Source organism: Penaeus monodon, chromosome 30, assembly GCF_015228065.2.
Source record: "Penaeus monodon isolate SGIC_2016 chromosome 30, NSTDA_Pmon_1, whole genome shotgun sequence".
NCBI classification, from domain to species: domain Eukaryota; kingdom Metazoa; phylum Arthropoda; class Malacostraca; order Decapoda; family Penaeidae; genus Penaeus; species Penaeus monodon.
Genome location: NC_051415.1, coordinates 26,291,482 through 26,292,109, shown reverse-complemented (window position 1 = coordinate 26,292,109; position 628 = coordinate 26,291,482).

The window sequence follows — 628 nt, the reverse complement described above, 5'->3', positions numbered from 1 at the left end:
AATAACTAATATTTACTCATAGTAAAAAATTATGAGGAACAATATATTGAACCTTAGATATACTGTTAATACATATTGTAGATAATTAGTCATCTGAATGCATATTGGAGTTTCATTACTTTGAACAGCAAAATTCATATAATGCTTAATGCAACTTAGAAGTATACAAGAAAGAGTTGTTTAGGGCACTGAAAGAGATACATATTGGGCGATTGCCCACAGTATGAAAAATACACATCTGCATGGATTTTTTCCCCTAATTACTTTTGTTACTTGTAAACTGTTGTCTCTCTTCTGGATATTAGTGCAAGACAGCACACACTACAATAACAAAAAGTTATTTTCTTTAATTTTTCTCATTTATATTGTATCTCTTCATTGGTATTTTAGGGATTTTGTTTATCAAAGTAAAATAAAATTGAAGTGCAAACTTTGAGTTTAACTTTTCAAAGATGACAGTATTATAGTAATAACAGCCTTGCATTTCCACTCCTTAAACTTCATAATTGATATTTTACATGCTTTGTTTAACTTCTTGAGTTACAATATTTATATTTGGGGCATTACCACTATTAAAGTGATTTATCCTTTAAAGGGTTGAAAGACAATGATTAGGATTCTTTATGAG